Source organism: Alligator sinensis, unplaced genomic scaffold (assembly GCF_000455745.1).
Source record: "Alligator sinensis unplaced genomic scaffold, ASM45574v1 scaffold674_1, whole genome shotgun sequence".
Classification (NCBI taxonomy): domain Eukaryota; kingdom Metazoa; phylum Chordata; order Crocodylia; family Alligatoridae; genus Alligator; species Alligator sinensis.
Window position 1 is genome coordinate 2,755,402 of NW_005842032.1, and position 11,479 is coordinate 2,766,880.

Below are 11,479 nucleotides of genomic sequence, written 5' to 3' on the forward strand. Positions count from 1 at the left end.
CTGCCAGTTGGGGCTGGGGCAACATCAGGCTGTTCCTGGCGGGGATGTTGAGCCAAGCTGCTACTGGGGCGGGCAGTGGCAGGGTTGGGGGAGGCTATGGCAAATTCTGGAGTGGCTGCAGCCCCTTCTGTATCTGCCCTCTCAGCACTGCTGCCCACCCCAAGCGAAGCCTTGCCCAGCCCCAGCTTCGAAGAGCTCAGCATAGCCCCAGCTCCAGCCTGCAGCAGCACCCCACCACACGTGCAGATCCAGGGGCAGCCCCCCATGCCCTCCCAGGGTGCATGCAGCAGCTGGAGCTGCTCCCCGCCCCCCCCGCCCCCCACCAAACTGCTCATCCCTCCATCTCATGTTCCACCCAAGCTGTGCAGCACCTGCCCCTACCCCAGCCCCACTTCCTCCCTCATCGTGGGGGGTCTCAATCTGCACCCCCCCTTTAAACAAGGAAAAAATATAAAGGGGTACATGAGCTGAAACTTTGAGACAGAAGGGGCACACTTGTTAAAAATCCCTGTACTAGAGGAGCAGATATAACAATACACAGCTTCACATTAGTTTAAGTCAGTTGACTCTGGGGAAATTCACTCCTCAGAAAATGAGTAATAACTGCAAATCAGTATAAATTACACTAGCATACTCTGTGTGTGTCTGCTTCCCAATCAACTTTATCTCAAGGTAGAAGTTTGGCCAATGCAAACTGTCCCCTACCCAACACCCAGGTATCATCATAGGGGCTATTACAGACAATAACCTTGGCAGAGCTAGTCATCTCACTGCTCCTTGCTACAGAGGAAATTTACTATGAATTAAAATCTAAGGTAAATAACACCACTGGAATCTAGTTATATGCCCCACCTCCCACCCAACAAGTCAAGATGGGCAACAAGTTTAAAAAGAGAAGGTTTATCAGAATGACCTTTGAAACTTGCAAGAGCAGACCTAAAGCTACCTGGAAGGGTTTTACTTTTTCTGTGGATCCTATCAGAAATTAGCACAGAGGACAAAGAGAAAGGTACAAGGAATTATTTATTATCCACACACCCTAAAAACCCACTTGTGAAGCTATGAATATCACTCAGAAAAGAAAAGGAACACAGGAGTCCAAGACATAATGTAACAAAAGACTGTTATCCTATTTTGATGTATATTCTAGCATAACTGAAATCTTGCAATGTCTGCTAGCATAAGTGGTTTCAGCTTGGGGATGGTTAACCTTTAAATCATTCAATTTTAAATACTTCTCCCAAATGCAGAACACTGCCAGTACACAACAACACAAGGGGACCAAAGACACAGTAAAAGAGAAATGATTAATGCTATTCTAGAAATGTACAATTGATATCAGTAGCCAAAGACACTTCTCACATCAGCTCATTTCCTTGCTTGGTCCATCAAAGCTAATGTTAATTAACCTAACAGTCATTCCTTTCCAGTACTTCTGGAGAGGTTCCTTGAATAGTTGCAAGGAAAACGGGATTAGGTGGGGGAGGTTATGGGCATTATGACTAATTGTATTAACTCTTGAAGAGTATCTGGATAAAGGATTTCCTTACCTTTTGCAGAAAACATCTAAAGCTATTTTAATGAAGCCTCTTTAAAACTGAAATACATGAGTCCATTTCAGAGATATGGCCTATATGCCAGATCAGCTCACAAGATACCTTCATCCACCTTGCAACTCACTGCAATCTTTGCCAGAATCAGGTCTGCAGCTCTCCAATCATCAAAAAAGCCAAAAGGAAGACGGAGGCTGAGGAGACAAGGGAGCTAATGTTCAACTGAATAGCCAAATTAATACATTTTTCTTGTCCCTCTGGAGTAGCAGTTATTTATGAGCTTCTGTCACTGTATCACTGAGCCCTGTAGTCTAAAGTAGTAGCTGCTTTCCAACATCTACTACACAACTCATGAAGACAGACTCCATTCTCCCTTGGATCCCACAGTGCCACAGCTCAGTGGTGTTGGGAACAGGACTGTAGAGATGAATTGCCCATCAACTTAACTTGTTTTTCTTGGTGTGTGTGTTTTTGTTTTGTTTGTTTGTTTGTTTTTTTACCAGCATCAAACCCCAAAGCACCAGGCTCAGAGGACTAGTTATTTCTCCACTCCCATCTCTACCCATCGGCAGCTCAGACCATGCTGTCACTTCTGTTGCTGAGTTTAGCACCACCCAGGTCAGGAGGAACCAGCTCTTTCATCCCTCTCTTCTGGTTTCAACCCCTCTGAAGGAGCATTGCCACTGCAAGATAACAAAATGCTTACAGACAGACTTCCCCCCTCTACCTATAAGTCAAATTAGTTATTAAGTATGCGGGAGCTATTCAGCTTTACCCAATAACACCTAGAGACAGGTTTCAGTCATTGAATGAGGAGTTAAAAGTCCACCTTGTTTTGTATCTAGGACTGAGGAAGACTGCTTCCTACCAGAATATACCAGCAGAAAATAGGCCTTGCAGAGGATAAGGACTATTAAGCAAGCTTTTGGGTTCAAAGACCCTTTGTCAGGCTAAGGAAGTTTCAGCAGTTGGTGTGTGCTCTTCCTGGATGGACTGAAAAGTAAAGAAGCCAGAGGCGGGGCTGGCTTCTTTACTTTTCAGTCCATCCAGGAAGAGCACACACCAACTGCTGAAACTTCCTTAGCCTGACAAAGGGTCTTTGAACCCAAAAGCTTGCTTAATAATTGTTTTCCAACTATTTTTAAGTTGGTCTAATAAAAGATATCAGATTCACCCAAAGAACCTTGTCTGCCTATGTGCTTAGACCAACATGGCTACAACCTACACCCTTGCAGAGGATAACTACTTTGTCTGGGGGCCCCCCATAACTAACTTACACTGGCCCAAGCCCAGACACAGCCTGAGAGCTAAAGAGTATGTCAAGGATTGAGCCTAGAAGGGCTAGAAGAGTTCAGATTTTTTTCATGTTTATTTGGACTCTAAATATCCTGTAAGTGATAGAACTTTTACATAAAATAGTCTTAGGGTAAGATCACTTGAACTTGGAAGGTGTTGCCTGGAAAAGGCATGAATGCCTGAATCATTTTACCTTGGGGAAAAGGCTCTGGTTGGTATGCATAAAGTTTGATGTAAGCTACTTATGGAACTAATCAGAAGAAGAAATATACAAGGGTAACAATGAGAGAGGTTACAGCAAAAACTGTATCTGGAGTAAGTGCATAGTGATCTAAGAGGTATCCCATGGAACACGGTCCTAATGCCAAGCTCTGTGCACTCGGGGACTTTTCTTTCATTGTGTGGGGGATCAAGCAGCTTCATTCACACACCACCATTTCAATTTGGGAAATGACTGTATTGCAAAACTGGGGTGATCACTAGAAACTGCAAAATTTTAGTATGACATGACAGACTTGCACTAGAAAATTCTAGCCTAATCATTGGCATGTACATATAGATTTACAGCAGAATTAATTTCTCAATTTTAAAATGCTCTGAACAGCATTAGAATGGTGGTGTATTTATAGCTGGAAGTGTGCCTTTGTGAATTTTTTTTTTTAAAATAATCTTTATTGAAAAATAATACAAATAAAAATTTAAGTAAACAGAACTATTTAAGATTGCTAATATTCAACACCATGAAACAAGGGAAGCTTTAGAACAAACAATGCTGTGGTATATATTCTATGGAGAGTGAAAGGGTTAACAGCACATCTGTGAGCTGTCATGCTAACAGCTGAGCATGCATCCATTTTTCTTCTTGGCTGTTCTCCCTTGATGTGTTAAATGCCTTGGAAGAAAGCCCTCATTTGGGTTTAAATAGCCAATAATGGGTTGCCACAATTTGCTCTTCTTGCTCTGCTGGGGTATGTGGGTGGTGGGAAGTTTGCCATTAGAAGGCTCTGCAGAGAGACCTGTTACTCCCAGTAAGCAATGTTCTCCAACTCTGAAATACATCTGGAACCTCTCTCAAGGCTGTTGTGCTCTTTGGAAATGTTCCAGCGGCATGCCCTCCAGAAAAACAATGCGTCACCTCCAAGACTTGCTTCTGCACATATGCAATCTTTTCCATACTATTTTAAAGTCAAATCAGTGATCATCCAGGTCACTGCAAGGTTCTGTTGGGTCAACTCTGTTTAGCTGCGTCTTTCTCCTTTCCTTCTCAAGTCTGGTCTTTGATCCTTCAGAGGGGCTGGCTGCTCTCTGAACTGTCTTGCTCATCCAGTGTTTTTTTGGTTTTTTTTTTCCCCCACTCCTGAGAACATGGGTGTTAAGCCCTGGATAATGGTTTCACCCAAGAGTCACAGTCCTTCAGGTGCAGGAACTGTAGGAGTAGAGAAAAATTAACAAGCAGTTATTTTTTTGTTCAGCCAGTATAGCAGCCACAACATACTTCTTTAAATCAAATTTGAAATGCCATCCTTACTTCCTTCCCGGTCTTGGGATACTGTGAAGATTATAAGCCTTGTTTCAATGCATTTCACCCATGCCTAGAAACCTTGTTACAATTAATGTTATTCTTCTGTGGACTGAGGAACAGCAAGGTCTAGTGATTTGCTGTTACTCCATGCCATACAGTGGTAACTTGGGGAAATGGAAGCAGAAATTCAGGACAGTGGCTGGGTGCAAGAAGGGTGGTTAGTAATTACAACTACATCTCCCTGCAGGTGGTCCTTTATTTGGAGGATGCTATGCTGACCTAGGTACCATATTTTACGTTGACACAGTGTACAAGTTGACCCCATATCTGTGTACAAAAAAGTTAGGATTTTTGTAGATCTATTATAAATCAACCCTGCCTCAGTGGGTGAGGCGCTGGAAGCCCAGGCAGGCTTATGGGAGAGGTGGCATGCTGGTGGGCTCCCAGAACATCAGATCAGGCTCCTGGAAGCTCAGGCAGCCCATGGCCTGCTGGCAGCCCACCTGGCTGGTCCTAGGGTGTGCTGCCACTGCAGAGGAAAGGACCAGGACCCCCCTCCCTCCCTCACAGTTCGGGGACTGCCCAGGCAGCCAGCAGCTCAGCCCCCGGCCACAGGGCAGGCAGGGAGGATTTACCAAAAGCAGGATCAGGCCCTCGCTACTTCTGCCTTCATCAGGCCCTGCCTGACACCTCTAGCCTCCCCCACCCCGGCCCTGCCCAACACCCCGTGTTTCCCAGGTGGCACCAGATGCAGGAGCCTGCTTTCAAGCAGACGTGGCAAGGGGCCCAATCCTTCCTGTTGTGGAGCCTCCCCACCTGGCCTGGGGCTGGGGGGTGAGCTGCTGGCAAGCTGAGCAGCCCCTGAGCTGAAAGGGGGCCTGGTCTTCCCTTTGTGGCAGTGGTACCCCTCAGGGCTGGCCAGGCAGGATACCAGTGGGCTGGATGCTGCCCCAGCTCGCATAGAGTAACCAGGGGTCCAGGCAGCACCATTTCCAAGGGACGCCGCATGGTTGAATCTCAAGAGTTAAAAATTTGGCTTCAAAACTCAACTTACACACTGTGAAATACAGTAACTGGGAAGAAAAGAAGGGATTTTTTTTTTTTTTTTTTTTTTTTAAACAAAAAAAAAGCAAAGGGCAAACTCACATGTTATGCAGTGATATTCATCACTTGAATGTCTCCCAAAGTGCCACAGAACTACAAGACCTTCCAACATACGTAAGAATGAATAAAGTTGCTGGGCCATGCAACGTGTCAAAAATAGAATATCTTTGCTTTAAATTGTAATTGATTTCCCCAGAAGAAAGCACACAACAAAACATAGTTCCAAAATAATTGCTCAGAAACTTTGTAGTTAATGAATTGCTAAAATGTTGTGAAATCTCTCACCATGCTAAAATATATATAACTATCTATAAAATATCTATAACTAATCTTTAATTCATAAAAGGCAATTATCAAAGCTGAACTAGTTTTGCTACTTTTTTTTTTTAATGATTGTTACATTTCAAGAAACATTTATTTTATAAGCTTTTATTATTTGTGTTTCTATAATGGAAGGAAGCGGGCACTTACAGAATAGGGGATTTCACATTAGTCACCTGGGACAAGGAAAGAGACTAGAAGAAGAATTTAAAGATAAATGCTGCCTTGGCCAGAGCCAGCAAAATCTCTATTCTTGGGACAGCAATATACTTTACAGACAAATACTACCACCCCCTACCCTCCCCAGCATGTGGAACCAAATGTTCTCCATGTGGGGCTGGAGGACTACAGAGCTAAAAGCTTGAAGACTCCTAAGTTTATTTCTGACCAGATGGTTGCATAGGTTCTAGAGCAGACCCCAACTGCATTTCATAATTTGTATTACTACTAAAAGTTCAATATAGCATAAAAGATACTTACTAGTTGATGTTTCATCTCCAGGGCTGTACGGCTGTTCAGTGGGTGGCTTTAGGGTCTGTCTCATATCCTTTTATAAGGAAGAGATCCTGGACAACTGGAAGACCACCTCCTGGTTCCTAGGGTTTCTAGGTGGCCAGAAGGTCCACAGTCTTTAATTGCTTCTAGCATGTTCACCATAAATCAGGTTCAAGTGTCCAGGATAAAGTAGCGTCCAGTTCCACTCTTCACCGTAAGGAGTGACAGAACACGTTTGATGATCTTTTTGTACTTGGCTTTCTTATATACCTGAGGTCCTTGCTTTTGTTGGAGTATGAGTCACCCTTGTTGGCCATTTGTCTAGTGATGGCTTTACTTGCCCATTTATTGCAGGGATTCCCCTCTCCCCAGAGACCTCGTTCAGAGATCCTGGGTGTAGTATTGCATGGCTTTAAAGGTTCTATATTGCTAAGGTCTGCTACTGCAGATGGACCAACTGCAAATGGACCAAATCCTGACTGTGCAATACACAAACAGAAAGTGACATCCAGCAAATGGAATCCTAAAGTAATGAGGGGAGGGGGGCACAAGTAAACAGACAGGGTGATTCTGGTGACAGGGTCATGCAGAGCAGCTTGGAATAGAAGCTGGAGGACTGCCACTATTAGTATAAAGATCAGTCCATACTAACTCAATTTGCAATTAACTTAATCCACCTTCAAAGTGAATTAGAGAATTTATAGAGAATTGGCCAATTTAATTTGCAATGCAAATTGTATAATGTGGATAGAGGTAATTTTAATTTGGAAAAATGAAAAAAAAAAAAGTGAAAGAAAATTCTCCTTTGAATAAAATTAAACATTCTGTGTTTGTTTTCTGACTTCAGAATATCCTGACAGAATATTAAGGTCCATGGATTTCTTCCGAACTATGCAAATCAGCTCTTAGAGAATGTTTTATATTCTTTATTTCCTGAATACTTGAACTCTACTTCATTTACAGCCAAACTTGAAAAGCAATATTACTTTACTTCTATGTATATTTCCAAGCTCTCAGCATTTCACAAATCATCTAGTAAAAAAAAAAAATAGTAACCCAACACATTAACATATAGCTAATTCTCCATCCCACATAATTTAAATGTTCAAAACTGGTACTTCTTTCTGTGGATGCTTCAAGTTCAAAATTATATTAAGAGATAACCCAACACAGAACACATTATATAATCCAATCTTTTGGTGACAAAGGAATGGTAGCACCACCTATTACTAAGCTTGTCCAACACTTCCTACAAGTCCTCATTTTTAACTGCTTACAAGAACTTTGCCCAAAAACTGTTTGGGCATAACTTTTCCATGTTGGATATCTACCTTGAGCTACACAGAAAAAAATCAGTTAAAAGTAGTCTGTCGTTTCCAAGAAGGAGATCAGAATAAAAAAAAATGTATTATGTCCATATTAAATTCTGGCAATCCTTTCTTTTAAAGGCCCCATTTTTTTCTTTAAAGATTTAGCACTACCACACTTCGGAGACACTGAACTTGGTAGGGGTTGGTCTTCCTAGAAGAGATGTGCCTTTTGCGATCTTGTTGAAAAATAAAAACAAAACAAAGCAAAAATAACCCCCCCCCCATAAACAAAGTTATAAATCTCTGGAAAAACATAAATCAGATTTGTGCTTAAAGACTTGAAGTTTTGCTGTTAAATTCCCTGCGTGTGTTTTCATTCTAGACTTGTAAGACTTCCCTACAACTGAACTTTTGGGTAGTCACGGACTGTTTGGTCAGGTACCTACCTGATCAGAAAACGGGGAAACTTCTAAGAAGCATGGAAGAGGCTGCAGATGAGACAACAGCCAAACCAGTGCAAGTGGTAGGGGAAGTTTGGGTTAAGGAGAAGACAGAGAATGGGACTGTTAGTTGGAGGCAGACTGGTTAAGTAACTTCATGAGAAAATTGGGGCTGAGAAACAACAGGTAAATTAAAAGATGGAGGTGGAAGTTAAAGTAGATTTATCTTGGACTGAGATTCAGGAGAATTGGATCTCACTTGTCAAAGAAAGACCCTGATAAGGAGCCAAGTGAGCAAAAGGGGGAAGCATACTAGATGACGAGCCCAGGAAATAAGAACTGAAGGCTGGATCAGGGTTGGTGGGGGATACGGGAAAGGGAAAAGAAAAAAAGAGAAAGCAAAAATAAATTGGATGAGTAGCTGAGAATTAGGATTGGCTGGCTGAGGAAACAACAAGGAATAAAAGGAAAGTAGGATTTAGTGGATGATGTTACCAGGACTGGAATGAGAAGTCTGAGGAATTGAGATGGATGGGCTAGATGACAGTAATAGAACAGTGACAGATTGAAGCGGATTGGTAGAAGACTGTACCTAGTAGCGCATACTAACCTTCAGACCTGGGAATGGAACCCAAGATTCCTGGAGCTCATCATTCCTCTGTTGTCAGCAAATACCTGTGAAAAGGCAAAAAATGCCTATCTTCCTCCAGTGTTGGTCTGATCTATACTAATGGAACTGGTAAACTTTTTCCACTATGAATTCCTCCTTCAGTTCTGCTATCCTTCCTAACTAAACTACTTCTCCAATTTAACTGAATGATCATTGCTCAATCCCAACTACATTTTCACCACCTTAAACTCACCCACAACCCTTTTCTCCTCTTGATGCCACCTCATTCTTTCAGAATCTCACTACTTTCTGCCGAGAGAAATTTGGATTGGGGCATGGTGGTGGTGGTGGGGGAGGAATATACATTTCTACCTCCCCTCTCATATCTCTCCTTCCCACCTCTAGTCACAGGCACCAAAAAGCTTGTCTGTTCTCCTCTTCAACCGTTTTAGTTTTCCCAGTGACCACAGATCTCTCTCTCTCTTTTTCCAACTAGTAAATTTCTTACTTTCTCTTGGCTCTTTCCTTAGTGCAAACCTGCTTCACCCTACCCACCTGAAAATCACACTTGACCATATTTGGCTTTTGACTTGTAAACATCTTCCATCATTCTTGTATTTCCAAGATAACTATATATTCCATCCACAACAGTTGTCTGAAATGCCTTTCTTCCATTTTGATTCTAGAGCCTCAATCCAGCTTCCATACCTGGCCTTCTACTAAAAGTGTAGTTTAATTACCTTTTCCTAACAGAAACAAAAAACAGTACTTAGTCCTCACATTCTGTCAGCCACCATTCAATACAGTTAACTATGCTGCTGCTTAAAATCTTGTCCTTCCTAGGCTTCCATGACACTGCCATCTACTAGTGGTTGCTTGACTTCTCTATTTGTTCCATCAGAACATCTTCCATATCTCCCCTCCAAGTTTCTCTGAGGATTCGAGTGCTTTTCTTCCTTTCATTTCTCCACTCCCCCCCCACCTTATATCCAAGTAATTTCATCTGCAAATACATGTTCAATTATTATCTCTATCCTGACAAACCATAGCTCTACTTCCTCCTGTTTAAAATAAAATCTTAGTCCACCTCTCTCTGACTTCTCATAGATGTCTACTCGTCACCTCCAACAAAACACAGCTGTGACCAAGCACTTAATCTGTCATCCCCCTCACACACCCACCTCCCTACCACTCAACACCGTCAACTGAGCATCACCTTTAACTCTGACCTCCAATGTCTCCACATCTAAACTGTCTGAAGCTGCAGTCTTTCATCTTAATATGTTTAACATACAATGGTACTTATCAATTCACACACAACTTCATCTTTCATCTTGCAACCCAATTACCACAACTTCTTTTCCTGTAACCCAGACAAATGCAATCTTCATCATACATATTCACTATGTATTGCTAGAGAGAACATTCACCTAACATCTATGACCAGTTCACTCTTTGGAATTCTTCCATTAGCTCTTCATTTTCTATTGCATCAGTCATAAGCTGCTTGACTTAACTTCAAGGCCCTTCATAGCCAGTTTCCATTCTACCTATCCACCTGTATTATACAGTAATCAACTCCTGCCTCCGTCTACCACTTAGTAAATTTTCAAATATGCACTTCTGCACGTGTCATGCTCCCCTTCAGAATCTACAGAGCTGCTTCATTGTCCTCATTTTACCTGACAAAAGACTGGTGTGCTAACACCATTGCGTGTCATGCTGATCAATGCTCTCAATGTTTCCATGTGCTTTTCTCAGTCGCCTACCTCCATTGAGGGTCTCTTATATCATACTTAAATTATAAGCTCTCTCATGTAGAGACTTTTTATTCTCTGTTTGTATACTTAGCACAGTGGGTTCCTGGTTCATGATCAGAACTTTTAAGTGCTATAGTAACACAAATGATTTAATAGTAATAATTTATTGTTATCAGTTACTCCTGATAACCCTGCTGACAACTCAGAGTAACAATGATGCCACATGACAGAATGTGTTTTCAGTGCTTAAAAACAAAACAAAACAAAACAAACACACACCTTAGGAAACTACACAAAATAATCTTCTAAAAAAAAAGTTAAGGTTGCAAAGTTAAAGCACAAACTGTTTAGAAGTGATAGAATCAAGGCTACTTACATACCCTTTTTTTTAAAAGTAGTAAAGCTATTTATGGGCTAGATGCTGAAAAAAAAATTCTCACTCCTACCTATAAGCATTTATAGAAAAGGCAACATAAGTACTTGTGTGAATAATAGCTATTTCCCTTTGAAAGTGTTTTCTGATACTTCCATGCACAGATTGGGTAATATTCTGGGAATCAGCGAGGGCTATGTAGTGAATGAAGGAACCTTGCTTCATTTACTACAAAAGTTGGAAGTTATTTACTGAATGAGACTGCACAAAGATGGTCTTATGATGAAATATATGAATCCTACCCTGGATAGAGTCTATGCTTACTTCTGCTAAGAGGTCTCCATGCCATAATAGGTTGGCCACTAATGGTTCATTCCTCATTTTCTGGGAGCCTGACTGCATTTTGATTTACAGAAGTACTGAGCATTCACACCTGCAACTGAAGTCAACAGAACTCATTTTGAACCTATTAATTACATACCAGGTTCTGTGTGTTCACAAATGGAGTATTCAAAAATAAAAGAAACCTTTGACCTAAGTATGCTTCAGAGAACCCTCAACTGTGAAATGAAGCTAATATCCACATTTCCTAGGGGTGTTATGAAAATAAATTCACCAGTACTTGTAAAATACTCAGATACTAGAGTGTGGAGTGTGACGAAATAAATAATTCCATCTTCAGAGCTAGGGTTCAG

General features: G+C 41.6%; 1 protein-coding gene and 1 long non-coding RNA gene across 3 annotated transcripts in view; both read right to left on the reverse strand.

The window, feature by feature from the left end:
* Positions 1-11,479, reverse strand: part of JMJD1C (jumonji domain containing 1C) — a 178,627-nt gene that overhangs the window by 155,017 nt on the left and 12,131 nt on the right. The gene's annotated exons all lie outside the window — the stretch shown is intronic.
* On the reverse strand, positions 4,188-11,473 carry LOC112550087. Its single transcript, XR_003093752.1, has 3 exons — positions 8,652-11,473; positions 6,277-7,323; positions 4,188-4,275 (listed from the first exon to the last, which is right to left on the reverse strand). It is a non-coding gene; the product is annotated as an uncharacterized LOC112550087 (long non-coding RNA).